General features: G+C 45.1%; 1 pseudogene; it reads left to right on the top strand.

Moving 5' to 3' along the window:
* Positions 1–11,042: 11,042 nt before the first annotated feature.
* Positions 11,043–12,136, top strand: LOC123170307 (putative cyclin-dependent kinase F-2; annotated as a pseudogene).
* Positions 12,137–15,963: the final 3,827 nt, after the last annotated feature.

Here is a 15,963-nt window from a genome sequence, read left to right as displayed (position 1 = left end):
CGATGTTCCTTGGATCTTCTGTAGCAAATCCATATCGGCGTTGAATGCTCTCCACTGGCTACCATCTACGAGGTGTCTCAGCCTCGGATCATCTCCATCATTGGGCTTTGATACGTCTCCAACGTATCTATAATTTTTTATTGTTCCATGCTATTATATTATCTGTTTTGGATGTTTAATGGGCTTTATTATACACTTTTATATTATTTTTGGGGCTAACCTACTAACCAAAGGCCCAGTGCAAATTGCTGTTTTTTGCCTATTTCAGTGTTTCGCAGAAAAGGAATATCAAACGGAATCCAAACGGAATGAAACCTTCGGGAGAGTGATTTTTGGAACAAACGTGATCCAGAGGACTTGGAGTGGACGTCAAGAAGGAAGCGAGGAGGCCACGAGGCAGGGAGGCGCGCCCCCCACCCTCGTGGGCCCCTCACATCTCCACCGACCTACTTCTTCCTCCTATATATACCCATATACCCCGAAAACATCCAGGAGCACCACAAAACCCTATTTCCACCGCCGCAACCTTCTGTACCCATGAGATCCCATCTTGGGGCCTTTTCCGGCGCTCCGCCGGAGGGGCAATCGATCATGGAGGGCTTCTACGTCAACACCATAGCCTCTCCGATGATGTGTGAGTAGTTTACCACAGACCTTCGGGTCCATAGTTATTAGCTAGATGGCTTCTTCTCTCTCTTTGGATCTCAATACAAAGTTCTCCTCGATCTTCTTGGAGATCTATTCGATGTAACTCTTTTTGCGGTGTGTTTGTCGAGATCCGATGAATTGTGGGTTTATGATCAAGATTATCTATGAACAATATTTGAATCTCCTCTGAATTCTTTTATGTATGATTTGTTATCTTTGCAAGTGTCTTCGAATTATCAGTTTGGTTTGGCCTACTAGATTGATCTTTCTTGCAATGGGAGAAGTGCTTAGCTTTGGGTTCAATCTTGCGTTGCTCGATCCCAGTGACGGTAGGGAAACGACACGTATTGTATTGTTGCCATCAAGGATAAAAAGATGGGGTTTATATCATATTGCTTGAGTTTATCCCTCTACATCATGTCATCTTGCCTAATGCATTACTCTGTTCTTATGAACTTAATATTCCAGATGCATGTTGGATGGCGGTCGATGTGTGGAGTAATAGTAGTAGATGCAGAATCGTTTCGGTCTACTTGTCGCGGACGTGATGCCTATATACATGATCATGCCTAGATATTCTCATAACTATGCACTTTTCTATCAATTGCTCGACAGTAATTTGTTCACCCATCATAATACTTATGCTATCTTGAGAGAAGCCACTAGTGAAACCTATGGCCCCCGGGTCTATTTTCCATCATATAAGTTTCCAATCTATTTTATTTTGCAATCTTTATCATAAAAATACCAAAAATATTATCTTATCAGATCTCAATTTTGCAAATGGCCGTGAAGGGATTGAAAACCCCTTTATCACGTTGATTGCAAGGTTCTTATTTGTTTGTGTCGGTACGAGGGACTTGCGTGTGGCCTCCTACTGGATTGATACCTAGGTTCTCAAAACTGAGGGAAATACTTATGCTACTTTGCTGCATCACCCTTTCCTCTTCAAGGGAAAACCAACGCATGCTCAAGAGGTAGCAAGAAGGATTTCTGGTGCCGTTGCGGGGGAGTCTACGCACAAGTCAAGACATACCAAGTACCCATCACAAACTCTTATCCCTCGCATTACACTATTTGCCATTTGCCTCTCGTTTTCCTCTCCCCCACTTCACCCTTGCCATTTTATTCGCCCTCTTTTTCGCTTGTTTCTTGTGTGTTCGTTCTCTGTGCTGCCGTCATGTCTGAAACTGGGGAGGTTATCGTTGATAAGGATAATAATATGGAAAACTTTGATGTTTTTGATGATCCTATTGAAGATCCTACTATTTTGCACACTAAAAAGTTTCGAAATTGGTAGCGGTAATATTATTGGGAAAGGAGTTATTCAAGATTTCTTTACTTGTGTCGGTGCCCTGCCCTCTATGGGAGGGTCTATTCTTCATAGAACTAGTAGTCTTGCGGATGCTATATCCTTGCTCGTAGTTGAACTTGAAAGATAATTTATCCATATGCATCCTTGCATACAAAGGATTTTTCTAGAGTTTTCCAATATCGAGCATTCTTCTGTTAAGCGAGCAGCTACTATCTTTTTGGCACATGAGTTCAGATTTATAATGAAAGAGGCCAATGAAATTTTTGCGCATTATAGGGTGGACGTTGGTCGTCCTCCCATAGAATCTATCCTTTTTAATCAAGAAGACTTAATGCGTTTACGATCTTTAGATCATGTTGCTTACAATGAAAACCTTAGAAAGAAGGCTCCTACTGATATTTTAGTTGATAGAATTTCTGAACTTAGTGATGACTTTGCTATTCAGAACAACAGGTTAGGTTTTTCTCTTGAACAAAGGCTCATGACTTATTGCCAAAAGAATGCTTATAATGATGAATTGGTTGTGCAATATAAGGGGCCAAAGGAGGAACCCATACCTCCCAAGCTTGATCTTGGGGACTTTTGTCCCATTAAATTTAGCCCTTTTGATTACTTTTGCTTGCCACAAATAAAACTTGCTGCTGAACATAGGGAATATGAGATGAGTTTTCGTGATTTACCTTACCATTATTATGGCAATACCTAGATCTATCCTTGCCTTTATGCCTAGCTAGGGGCGTTAAACGATAGTGCTTGTTGGGAGGCAACCCAATTTTATTTTTGTCTCTTGATTTTTGCTTATGTTTAGTAATAAATCTTTCATATAGCTTCTGTTTAGATGTGGTTTCATGTTTTAATTAGTGTTTGTGCCAAGTAGAACCTTTGGAAAGACTTGGGTGAAGTCTTTTTGATCTTGCTGTAAAAAAACAGAAACTTTAGCGCTCACGAGATTAGCTACAACTTTTTACTGGAGAGTGCTATTTAGTTGATTCTTTTTGCAGATGATTAAAATATAAATTCCTCACGTCCAGAAATTTATTTTAGAATTTTTCGAGTTCCAGAAGTATGCGTTTGATACAGATTACTACAGATCGTTCTGTTTTTGACAGATTCTGTTTTTCGTGTGTTGTTTGCTTATTTTGATGAATCTATGGCTAGTATCGGAGGTTATGAACCATAGAGAACTTTTAATACAGTAGGTTTAAAACCAATATAAATAAAGAATGAGTTCATTACAGTACCTTATGATGGTGATTTGCTTTCTTATACTAACAGAGCTCATGAGATTTCTGTTAAGTTTTGTGTTGTGAAGTTTTCAAGTTTTGGGTAAAGATTTGATGGATTATGGAACAAGGAGTGTCAAGAGCCTAAGCTTGGGGATGCCAAAGGCACCCCAAGGTAAAATACAAGGACAACCAAAAGCCTAAGCTTGGGGATGCCCCGGAAGGCATCCCCTCTTTTGTCTTCGTCCATCGGTAACTTTACTTGATGCTATATTTTTATTCACCACATGATATGTGTTTTGCTTGGAGCGTCTTGTATGATTTGAGTCTTTTCTTTTTAGTTCACCACAATCATCCTTACTGTACACAACTTTTGGGAGAGACACACATTAATCGGAATTTATTAGAATACTCTATGTGCTTCACTTATATCTTTTGAGCTAAACAATTTTGCTCTAGTGCTTCACTTATATCTTTTAGAGCACGGTGGTGGTTTTATTTTGTAGAAATTATTGATCTCTCATGCTTCACTTATATTATTTTGAGAGTCTTTTAGAACAGCATGGTAATTTGCTTTGGCTATAAAATTAGTCCTAATATGATAGGCATCCAAGATGGATATAATAAAAACTTTCATATAAGTGAATTGAATACTAAGAGAAGTTTGATACTTGATGATTGTTTTGAGATATGGAGATAGTGATATTAAAGTTGTGCTAGTTGAGTAGTTGTGAATTTGAGAAATACTTGTGTTGAAGTTTGCAAGTCCCGTAGCATGCACGTATGGTAAACGTTGTGTAACAAATTTGAAACATGAGGTGTTCTTTGATTGTCATCCTTATGAGTGGCGGTCGGGGACGAGCGATGGTCTTTTCCTACGAATCTATCCCCCTAGGAGCATGCGCATAGTGCTTGATTTTTGATGACTTGTAGATTTTTGCAATAAGTATGTGAGTTCTTTATGACTAATGTTGAGTCCATGGATTATACGCACTCTCACCCTTCCATCATTGCTAGCCTCTTCGGTACCATGCATTGCCCTTTCTCACCTTGAGAGTTGGTGCAAACTTCGCCGGTGTATACAAACCCCGTGATACGATACGCTCTATCACACATAACCCTCCTTATATCTTCCTTAAAACAGCCACCATACCTACCTATTATGGCATTTCCATAGCCATTCCGAGATATATTGCCATGCAACTTTCCACCGTTCCGTTTATTATGACGCGCTTCATCATTGTCATATTGCCTTGCATGATCATGTAGTTGACATCGTATTTGTGGCAAAGCCACCATGCATATTATTTCATACATGTCACTCTTGATTCATTGCCCATCCCGGTACACCACCGGAGGCATTCATATAGAGTCATATTTTCTTCTAGTATCGAGTTGTAATCATTGAGTTGTAAATAAATAGAAGTGTGATGATCATCATTAATAGAGCATTGTCCCAAAAAAAGAGAAAGGCCAAATAAAAAAAGGAAAGGCCCAAAAAAAGAAAAAAGAAAAAAGGAAATAAAAAGGGGACAATGCTACTATTCTTTTTCCACACTTGTGCTTCAAAGTAGCACCATGATCTTTATGATAGAGAGTCTCTTGTTTTGTCACTTTCTTATACTAGTGGGAATTTTTCGTTATAGAACTTGGCTTGTATATTCCAACAATGGGCTTCCTCAAATGCCCTAGGTCTTCATGAGCAAGCAAGTTGGCTACACACCCACTTAGTTTCTTTTGTTGAGCTTTCATACATTTATAGCTCTAGTGCATCTCTTGCATGGCAATCCCTACTCCTTGCATTGACATCAATTGATGGGCATCTCCCTAGCCCGTTGATTAGCCGCGTCAATGTGAGACTTTCTCCTTTTTTTCCTTCTCCACACAACCCCCATCATTATATTCTATTCCACCCATAGTGTTATATCCATGGCTCACGCTCATGTATTGCGTGAAAGTTGAAAAAAGTTTGAGATTACTAAAGTATGAAACAATTGCTTGGCTTGTCATCGGGGTTGTGCATGATGAGAGCATTCTTGTGTGACGAAAATGGAGCATGACCAAACTATATGATTTTGTAGGGATGGACTTTCTTTGGCCATGTTATTTTGAGAAGACATGATTGCTTAGTTAGTATGCTTGAAGTATTATTATTTTTATGTCAATATTAAACTTTTATCTTGAATCTTTCGGATCTGAACATTCATGCCACAATAAAGAGAATTACATTGAGAAATTATGTTAGGTAGCATTCCACATCAAAAATTCTGTTTTTATCATTTACCTACTCGAGGACGAGCAGGAATTAAGCTTGGGGATGCTTGATACGTCTCCAACGTATCTATAATATTTTATTGTTCCATGCTATTATATTATCTGTTTTGGATGTTTAATGGGCTTTATTATACACTTTTATATTATTTTTGGGACTAACCTACTAACCCAAGGCCCAGTGCAAATTGCTTTTTTTGCCTATTTCAGTGTTTCGCAGAAAAGGGATATCAAACGGAATCCAAACGGAATGAAACCTTCGAGAGAGTGATTTTTGGAACAAACGTGATCCAGAAGACTTGGAGTGGACGTCAAGAAAGAAGCGAGGAGGCCACGAGGTAGGGAGGCGCGCCTGCCCCCCTGGGCACGCCTCCCACCCTCGTGGGCCCCTCGCAGCTCCACCGACCTACTTCTTCCTCCTATATATACCCATATACCCCGAAAACATCCAGGAGCACCATGAAACCCTATTTCCACCGCCGCAACCTTCTATACCCGTGAGATCCCATCTTGGGGCCTTTTTCGGCGCTCCGTCGGAGGGGGAATCGATCACGGAGGGCTTCTACATCAACACCATAGCTTCTCCGATGATGTGTGAGTAGTTTACCACAGACCTTCGGGTCCATATTATTAGCTAGATGGCTTCTTCTCTCTCTTTGGATCTCAATACAAAGTTCTCCTCGATCTTCTTGGAGATCTATTCGATGTAACTCTTTTTGCGGTGTCTTTGTCGAGATCCGATGAATTGTGGGTTTATGATCAAGATTATCTATGAACAATATTTGAATCTCCTCTGAATTCTTTTATGTATGATTTGTTATCTTTGCAAGTGTCTTCGAATTATCAGTTTGGTTTGGCCTACTAGATTGATCTTTCTTGCAATGGGAGAAGTGATTAGCTTTGGGTTCAATCTTGCGTTGCTCGATCCCAGTGACAGTAGGGGAAACGACACGTATTGTATTGTTGCCATCGAGGATAAAAAGATGGGGTTTATATCATATTGCTTGAGTTTATCCCTCTACATCATGTCATTTTGCCTAATGCGTTACTCTGTTCTTATGAACTTAATACTCTAGATGCATGTTGGATAGCGGTCGATGTGTGGAGTAATAGTAGTAGATGCAGAATCGTTTCGGTCTACTTGTCGCGGACGTGATGCCTATATACATGATCATGCCTAGATATTCTCATAACTATGCACTTTTCTATCAATTGCTCGACAGTAATTTGTGCACCCACCGTAATACTTAAGCTATCTTGAGAGAAGCCACTAGTGAAACCTATGGCCCCCGGGTCTATTTTCCATAATATAAGTTTCCAATCTATTTTATTTTGCAATCTTTACTTTCAATCTTTATCATAAAAATACCAAAAATATTATCTTATCATCTCTATGAGATCTCACTTTTGCAAGTGGCCATGAAGGGATTGACAACCCCTTTATCACGTTGGTTGCAAGGTTCTTATTTGTTTGTGTAGGTACGAGGGACTTGCGTGTGGCCTCCTACTGGATTGATACCTTGATTCTCAAAACTGAGGGAAATACTTACGCTACTTTCCTGCATCACCCTTTCCTCTTCAGGGGAAAACCAACGCATGCTCAAGAGGTAGCAGGCTTTTTCCTCTCCGCGTGCCAGCGCATGAGCTTTGCTTCCTTAGGATCTACGAAATACCGCTGCAGACGGGGAGTGATCGGAAAGTACCATACAACTTTCTGAGGAGCTTTCTTTCCTGCCTTCTTGTATCGAGAAGCATTGCACACTAGACATCTGGTTTTTTCCGCGTGCTCCCCCCGATAAATGATGCAATCGTTGATGCATGCGTGGTACCTAATGTGTGGCAAATCAAAAGGGCAAACAATTTTCTTGGCCTCCTCGACACTTGTAGGACACAGGTTCCCCGCGGAAAGAACTTTATTATGTAGAAACTTCAAATGCTCATTGAGGCTCTGTTCTGTCCATTTGTTTTTGGCCTTCGTCTTTAGAAGTTCGAGCGTGAAACTCAAGCAGATCACCTCGGGATCGCAACCGTCATACAATGGAGTCCTCGAGTTTACTTCAAGTTGCGCCAGCTTGGCCTCCTCTCTAGAAGCAGCTCTCTCGCTAGTCGTACTCTTGCAAAGGAGGTCTCAAACATGAGGGTCCTGCACGACTGCACTTAGTAGCGTCGAAGACTGCGGCGTGACGCCGCCTCTTCTCCGCCATGTCTGGACTCTTCTTCGCCGTGTCTGGAATCTTCTCCGCCGCCGTCGTCATTTTCGGACTCTTCCCCACCGACATGTCCGGCGCCATCGTCTTCTTGTCGATCGGTCATCTCTTTGTCTAGCCCCATGTCATTATTCCCTGCCATGTGGACGTCCTCATCATCATCTTCTTCTTCACTTATCCACTGAGTATAGCCATCCATGAAACCATTCATCAGCAGGTGTGCCTTCAAAGTGCCACGATCAAAAGGGTCCAAAAGGACTCCTTCCTTGCATCTTGCACACGGACAACTAATCCTAGTCCGATTATTTGCATACATGTCCATCACCGCGGATTGCATGTACCGCTCCACCTTCCATCCACTCACCTTCATGACCGACTGCACGGTATAACAAGCAAAAAGGTTATGAAATAAATAATGCATGCTTCAAAGTCATATATATATATATATATATATATATATATATATATATATAATTTTGGCATGACCTTGCCTAAAAATAGGACATATGAGTTTGCTCGAAATTCACCGAAACGGAAATAAAATCGACATTTCAGCAAAACATAAGCAACTCGAGGGCATGTCACTAGCACAAATCTCTCCATATATATATCCCAAAAACACATATTCTCATTGACACACATATTCCCATTCTTGAAATGAACAACTTTTTACTCACCTATATATATCTCCCGAGAGAGACCGAGAGCATGCGGTTAATTAGATGATGAGAGAGAACTATCAAGAGAGCATGTGTGGTTGGCTAAATAGCTAGCTAGATCTAGTTGTTGGGAAGGAGAGGTGAATCTAGCTAGCTAACTAATGGAGAGGGGATATGGTGGATGGGGGCATTAATGGGGGAGAGAAGAGAGGTGTAGGAGAAAGAGAGGGGCCATTTGTGGAGGAGGGTGCCATTAATGAGGAGAGAAGAGATGTAGGAGGAAGAGAGAAGAAGAGAAACAATGGTGGAGAGTGGAGAGTGGAGAGGGGAGAGGGGAGAGGGGAAAGGAGGGGGAGAGAGGGCAAAGTGGGGGAGAGGAGGGGGAGGGGTGGAAAAGGTGGCACCAGTCACAACTAGCAGTAGCGCTGCTTTGCAAAAAGCGTTGCTGCTATTGGACTTAGTAGTAGCGCTCTCCAGAAAAAGCGCTACTACTAAGTGGGGCCCACTAGCAGTAGCGGCGCATTAAAACCGAGCGCTGCTACTAAACTGTTAGTAGTAGCGCTTTTTTTCTGTACACCGCTACAACTACGGCGACCGTCGGTGGCCTCGTCTGGTCCCACATAGTAGTAGCGCGTTTCTGCTTCACAGCACTACTACTATGGAGTTACTAGTAGCGCTTTCCAGGAAAAGCGCTACTGCTAAATAGCAGCAGCGTTTACTATTTTCCAGCGCTACTACTATGCTACTGTGTATAAGCATTTTCCTAGTAGTGGGGGGCTACTGACAGTGTCCTGGACTAGAGGGTGCACACCACGTCGGCTCGCCATCCATGGGCTAGGGCCGAGGACCCACCTGTGACTCAAGGATGGGCCCCGCTTACCTTGGCCCTCGGCGTGATCAAGATGGAGTTCTTCGAAGACTGGCGTACACTTCAAGGCATATTTGATTGATCGGCATGTTTATCTCTAGATTGCAACCGACCATGTGTAAACCCTAGATACCCTCGATGCCTATATAAACCGTGGGCTTTAGTCCATGGAGGGACGATTTTAAGGTCTTAGACCTTATTACTCAATCATACGATCTCGAGGTAGATCATACTATACTTTGTACCCCATCCACAATCAATATAACAAGAGCATTGATGTAGGGTTTTACCTTTTCGAGAGGGCCTGAACCTGGGTAAATATTGTGTCCCTATTCTTCATCTTACCATCGTGCTCAGATCATCAGCTTGGGACCCCCTACCCGAGATCCGCCGGATTTTGCACCGACAGTCCCCGGTGACTCGGCCGTCAGCGGCTGAGAGATGGTTGTCTTGGTGAGGTTTGGCTCCTCCTAGTGGCTCCGTTGCCCATTGCTTGCCGTGTGTTCCTGGGGTGCTCCCGTTTTGTAGCTAGTGCCTTCGGCTTGCTTCATGATGTGGGAGATGGCTAGGGGGCTCTGGTTTGCTTGGTGTGGTGGTCTTGCACGTTGGATCTCTTGTTTGCCATTCTTGTGTTCTTACTTGATCTCAGGTGAGCAGCTCCACATTACCAAAGGCGAGCTCTTGTTGCCCACCAAGTCTTTTGTTTGGCCCTCTTGTTGTAGCCTCTTCTTATGTATTCGTGGTAGTTTAGCTTTTGTTCAGCGCATTGTATCAGCTGTTTCGGGTTACTTCTTTTCCTTCTTTGGTTGTATGGCGTGTTTCGTTGTAATTCTAATTGGTTGAAGGCTTTGTTAATTCAAAGTTAGAAGTAGATCGAGGAAATTCACCTTCTCAGCCCGAGCTCAAATGAGCTCGGGTGAACAGTAAAATCAAAACAAACTAAAAAAATTCAAAAGAAGTCTAAACTTTTTTTGTGTGACAAACATTGAGGAATGTTCTAAGTGCTTGCATAATTTCATCATGGAATCACATTCTTGGAAGGCATGGCAAAAAGAAAAAGTACTGCAAAATGTTTTCGAAATTAGCATTTTCAGAGTATCGGTTTTGTTTTCTTCGCCATGCCTTCTAGAAATGTGATTTCATAATGAAATTTTGCAATCTCTTAAAACATTTGTTAATTTTTGTCATAAAAGATCCAGTTCTTTTTTTTGCATTTTCTTTTTAACTGTCCACCCGAGCTCACTGAGAAACTCTGCATCGTCCATCGAGCCTTACTCAGGCCCGTTCCGAGCCTTTTTTCTCTCTGAAAGAAAAGGCATGTTCCCTCCACCTCCGAATCAGCCCAAATTCTAAAACCAGTCAATTACTTCTAGCTAAACCCTTTTTAGGCACTTAAAAAAACCCTTTTTTGAGGATGATTTCTAGCTAAACTGATACTCCCTCCGTTCCAAATTAGTTGATCCATATTTATCTAGACATGAATATATCTAGACACTAAACAAGTATAGATATATTCGTATTTAGACAAATTTAAGTCAATTAATTTGAAACGGAGGGAGTATGTGCAATACTTGCGCCGCCTGCAAGCAGTGCTGTTCGGAATCGGATTGGAACATAGTTTGACTTGTGAACGCAAGCGTCAAGCAAACGAAACAAAACGCGTTGGCACACTCACCAATCCGTTTGGAAGACGGGAACCGAGCCGCCATCGATCCAAGCCGTGTCGGTGTATATATACGTGCGATGTATTTGCCCCTCGTGCCCATCTCGTTGCCGCCACCCCCACTCCTCCTAGATCAGACGCGCTCTCCCCTGTCTCCGTCATCTCTGTTGAGCGCGCCGGTCGATCCGATGGCGTTCACCTGCAAGCGGCCCGCCGCGTCCCTCGACGGCCACGCCAGCCGGCCAGGCGCGATGTGCCGGAAGAGGAGGCGCGTCATCGGGACCACCTATGACTATGACCAGGAGTCGTGCCTCAGCAGAGGCAAGTTCGGCGCCGTCGTCAAGGCGCGGTGCCGCGCCACCGGCCAGCTCGTCGCCATCAAGTCCCTCCACGACCCCGCCGACCCCCGCGAGGTGCTGCGGGAGGCCCGCTTCCTCGAGGCGTGCGGCGGCCACCCGCACATCGTCGGCTTCTGCGGTGTCACGCTCGACTACGTAACCGACGAGCTCTGCCTCGTCATGGACTACGTCGAGGGCAAGAGCCTCAAAGTTCTCCTGAGCGAGAGGAGCGGCGGGCTCCCGGAGGCCACGGTGTGCACCTTCATGTGGCAACTGCTCACGGCCGCCAAGAAGATGCACGGGTGCCACATCGTCCACTGCGACATCAATCCTGCTAACATCCTCGTCGGAGGGGAAGGGGCCGGAAGAGGGTTCGTCAAGATCTGCGACCTCGGCGTCGCCATGTCCATGTCGGAGGCGCCGCCGTACGAGGAGGAGGCTGGCATGGGGGAGTACCGGGCACCCGAGATGCTGCTGGGAAAAGAGGACTACGACGCGCTCGTCGACACATGGTCTCTTGGGTGAGTCATGGCAGAGATGCTCACAGGTGACAGGATTTTCCGGGCCGCCGAATTCATATCTCTCTTCCAAAGGATCTTCGAAGTGGTGGGCATGCCGGACGACACGACGTGGCCGGGGTTCACGTCGCTGCCGCACGCCGCCCCGCCGCCGCTGGTGCCGGGGCAGCAGAGCATGCTGCGAGATCTGTTCCCGGAGGAGGTGCTGTCCGCGGAGGGATTCCAGGTCCTCAACGGCCTTCTTACATGCAACCCCGACAAGCGGCTGACGGCGGCCGCTGCGCTGAAGCTCCCGTGGTTCGCCGCCGCTGCTGCAAATGCCCGCTCTTCTGCTCCTACTGCTGCTAAGATCGGCAAATTTGACAATTTTGACCTCGGAACGAAATCAATTCACAGAATGAACTGCCCGTGAAACTATTTCACTCCCCTGACCTTTTTGTGCAGCGCCCGCCAGGCCGGCGCCACACCCAACGGTGCAGCGCCTATCTCTGGGGCGTTGCACTCCAGTCCACCGTGGCAGCCCTGGGCCCCGGACCCAGCAGTGCAGCGCCTACGAGGTAGGCGCCACACATGTAATGTGCAGCGCCTAGCCCTTAGGCGTTGCACTGTGACTTAGATGCCAGCTGCCCGCTCCCCCTCCCCCCACCCCACCCATTCGTTCCAGGAGTTACAGAACAGCGCCGGCGGCTTCCTCCTCTCCCCCTCTCAATCCCCTCTCCCAAATCCTTCAGATCCGACGATTTGGTCCGTGCATTTCTTCACCAATCCATCCTAGAAGGTACTCTCCTCCGATCCCCTTCTTTCTATCCATACAAAATATGGTATTTCAAAGATTTGGGGAATCCTTGTTTGATTTGATTAGATATGAATCTTGCATGTATTAGAAATTTGCATGTATTACAACCCTTGTTTGTTTGATTTGTGGAACCCTAGTGTATTTTATTTTATTGAAAAGATATGGTTGGATATATAGATTGACATGTTATTTCTATGGAAAAGTTATTGTATGAAGTAGGCCTAGTTTAGTTTTGGATACATATGCTTTGAATTATACTCGTATTGAGAAAAATGCTTTGGATACATATGCTTTGAATCTTGCATGTAGTAGGCCTACTTTAGTTTTTTTTAATTGAAAAGATAATCGTGTTGACAAGAATGCTTTGTTGAAATTGTTAGGATGGTTTGGCTTCTCGATGATCATTGGGACAAACAACACCGGTCGTACGCTATGTCGGTGGAGCAGCGGGTAATACTGAAAGTGGCGGTGTTATGAAATTCGTATTTTTTTTCAAACACAAATGCCCCATATGTAATGTTATGATTTGTTTGTTTGTAGGAGCTTGCACCTCTGAAGCTTCGGTCTCACAGGATCAGCCTTGGATGGATGCGCTATGATGAGCGGTACACACCGTATGTAAGGGAGGCAGGACTTCTCCCTTTCATTCAGTTGGTCCGCCGGTCGACGCCACCCAACAATGCTGCAGCACTCACCGCGCTTATTGATCATTGGAGGCCGGAGACACACACTTTCCATCTTCGGACCGGGGAGATGACCGTGACGCTGCAGGATATTGCTATGATCACCGGTCTTCCTATCGATGGCAATCCTTTATGTATGAACACCGATTCTGATGGGTGGCGCGCGCAGATGCATGCCCTTATCGGTATGGTTCCTCCGGAGCCTCGGGAACCAGAAACAGAAGATAAGAAGAAGGAAAGAGTCGCAGCGGGCGCTACTTTCACGTGGATATCATCGAACTTCAGTCATTGCCCTAAGGATGCTAATGAGGACATGGTGAAGACATATGCTCGTGTCTACATGTGGTACGTGATATCCAGGACAATGTTTGCTGATGGCACAGGCAAGAATGCTCCATGGATGTGGCTGAAGGCGTTGACCGTCTTCGATAGCAAATGGAGTTGGGGTTCGGCGACACTGGCTTACTTGTATCGACAGGTATGAAGTTGTTTCCTTTTCACTTCATTGATACATTATCAATGCGCTCTTGCAGCAAATTTGACCATGTTCTCTTTTATGTGCAGTTGGACGAAGCCTGTTGTAGGCACACTGGAGGTATTGGTGGTTGTCTGCTCGCACTTTCCATATGGAGCTGGGAGCGTTTGCCGGTTGGACGACCGAAGACCGTGAAGTACAAGGATTGGGACGATAAAGACGACCCACTACGGCTCCCCACTTGGGCTTACAAGTGGGATGTGTTAAATGAGACAACGGATGATCCCTCGGTAATGTACAAGTTGTACAAGAGCGAGCTGGACGCGATCATGCCTGAGCAGGTGAACCGACATTGCATAAGTGATTATCATGCTTGTATCGTAACTCGATATCAATTTTGCATTCAATCCCATTTTGTAGGTGGAATGGGAGCCGTATGGAAAAGGAGAGAGTTTTGGTAACCCTATAGAGTTCAGGCTGAATCCGATGTGCACTAGGGATAGGGATCTCTGCCATATGCGGTGCCCACTGATATGCAACTGGGCGGTTGAGCTTCACCTGCCACATCGGGTGTTCCGCCAGTTTGGTTTGTTCCAGCCACACCCGCCGGAGTGGGAGGACACGGACAAGTTGCTACACGCGTAAGATATAATTAACCTTGAGCACTTAGCAGCTTCTCGATGGTTTCGATGATGCTAATATTCTGTTTCTAACTTGCAGGTTGGATAGGAAAAAGCAGCGGAAGATCAAGGATTGGGCCAAGCATCACAGCAAGTATGTCGTGCAGTTCGCTCTTAGTGTGGAGCAAGCAAGGGCTGGAAAACGAGCCCAGCTTCGTGAGCACTGCCCGATCGCGTTCAACAACTATCTCACATGGTTTCTTGCAAGTACCCGCGTGGAGGTATGCCAGCCGGCGTATGCTGAGGAGATTCTGGAAGAACCCACTGTTTTTGATGAGGTAGCCCAGCACCAGTACAACGCATTAGTCAGGAAAGGCAACTCAGTGATCCCTTCAGCTCCAATGATGAACTTTGTGGTTAGCCCTTTTTGCTTTTCCATTCGCACTATTCACATCTTCGCTTGCCTAACACTTTGATACCATTTCTGTTCATAGCGTGCCCAGATCAAGAAAGCAGCTGATGAGACCGAGACTATTCTGGAAACAACCCCGGCTGGCAAAAGCGATGGGGAAGGTGCACTTCGAGCATTCATTAAGGTTCACATCTCCTTCAAACTAGCACTTAACATTTGTTGCTACCTTCCATGTCTCATTCAATTGTACATGTTGCAGCGCCAGGGCCAAAAGTTAAGGCGGCTATCAAACCTTTTCGGTTGTCGTGACCCCGAGTATGTATCACCAGAACGGTCTAGGTCGGCGACACCATCAGATCCCACTTCGGGGCAGGGCCATGGTGAACCTTTCGAGGATGAGGACGTGCGTGTGGTCACCCAAGAGGTATGTCACGATGATATATATCCATTTGTTGATGCATTGCTAACTATATCCTCACACACGGTCTTTCCATATCTTCTGTTGATGCATAGGTTGCTGATGATATGACCGTGGGGAGGTACCAGGCTCGGTCTGCATACGAGTTGAAGCCTAGGACGGGAATCAACAAGTACACACCTGAAGACTTCACCCAAAGAGGCCAAAGAGGCAAAAGGACGGTCGGCACCTCACGGATGGCGGCTTTGGATGACTATGTAGATGACGTGGACGAACCGGAGCCGGAGCCGGAGCCGGAGTGGGTTCCTCTTCCTAGGAAGGTGAAGAAGATAAGCCTCAAGAGGGGGGAGGAGCCAGCAAGCGTGGAAAGCACTAGTCATCGTCATTTTTTTATAATGTTGAACTTAGAGTGGAATTTGTTATGTCGTTGAACTTGGAGTGGTCATACCTATTAGTAATGTGGAATTTGTTATGTCGTTGAACTTGGAGTGGTGGTAGCTCTATGTTAAACTTGAACTTATTGTGATGGTCCTTTCTAAGAAATAATGTCTGTGGTGAACCCTTTTTGAACCTTAATGTTTATTATACGAATTGTTGAACTGTGGCTGAAAATGACCCAGTAGAGGGGGGGAGGAGGCACAGAAGGTAGGCCTCCAGTTTGAGGCAAACAATTTGCTAAGTGTTTGTGCAGCGCCTAGCTAGGGGGCGCCACACTATACTGTGCAACGCCTAGCCGCCAGGCGCTGCACAGTAGAGTGTGGCGCCTCCAGGCTAGGCGCTGCATAGGTCTGTAACTTGCCATACCTTCTGTTGCTGTCTGGATAGCTACAGACCTGTGCAGCGCCTAGC

The sequence above is a fragment of the Triticum aestivum genome, chromosome 7D (genome assembly GCF_018294505.1).
Source record: "Triticum aestivum cultivar Chinese Spring chromosome 7D, IWGSC CS RefSeq v2.1, whole genome shotgun sequence".
NCBI classification, from domain to species: domain Eukaryota; kingdom Viridiplantae; phylum Streptophyta; class Magnoliopsida; order Poales; family Poaceae; genus Triticum; species Triticum aestivum.
Note: the sequence above shows the minus strand (reverse complement) of the source record. Positions and strands in the feature narration are given on the sequence as shown.